Source organism: Phaeoacremonium minimum, assembly GCF_000392275.1.
Source record: "Phaeoacremonium minimum UCRPA7 unplaced genomic scaffold PA7_03_scaffold_147, whole genome shotgun sequence".
Taxonomy (NCBI): domain Eukaryota; kingdom Fungi; phylum Ascomycota; class Sordariomycetes; order Togniniales; family Togniniaceae; genus Phaeoacremonium; species Phaeoacremonium minimum.
The window spans coordinates 90,989-91,792 of record NW_006921054.1 but is presented as its reverse complement, the minus strand read 5'-3'; positions in this window follow the sequence as shown (position 1 = coordinate 91,792).

The window sequence follows — 804 nt, the reverse complement described above, 5'->3', positions numbered from 1 at the left end:
AAGCTACTATCATATTCTATGAGAGTTTTCCTAGCCTTAAATAAATATAAGCAAACCGATCTTAGGTACTTTTAATAGCTATTCTATTTATCTTTAATTTATTCTTTATTTCTTTAAACTATATTCGAAAGGTATTTTATATATCTTCAAATTTTGATAGATTAGAAAGAGTAGCTTTCTTCTTTCTTAGTTTAAAGACTAAGCCTTTATTAGACGATATACTTATAATACTCTTTATTTTAGTCTATCTTTTGACTTTTAATTATCAAATTCTTTCTTTAAGCTGACTGATTAGCTTTACTACTATATTCTATATAATTCCTTTGGTAGGAAACTCTTTTATATTATAGTTATTTATAATTTAATAAATATTTAGATATTATCTTATTTATAGAGTTTATATGATTATCTACTATCTAATCTCTTTTATATAATCATTCTAACTAACTAACTAACTGACTAACTAACTAAAATACTACTTTATAATAAATGATAACTTTATTTAAACCTACTATTATCTGACAATAGTTGTTAACATTCTTTCAATAATATAGCTTAAATAAATGCTTATACTTCTATACTTAATCAATATAAATCTATATAATTAAGTTTAAAAAGAAGTTGAATTATAATATAATAGGCTAGATAAATAGTTTATTCAACTAGTTATAGTCTTAATGATAAGAATAATTTAACTAAAGAAAAAAGAAAAAAGAAAAGCAATCTTTAAAGCTACCCTCTCCTTCTTATTAAATAATAGTCTTCTTCTTTTACTAATCAATCTATATTATCCAAAATTTACTT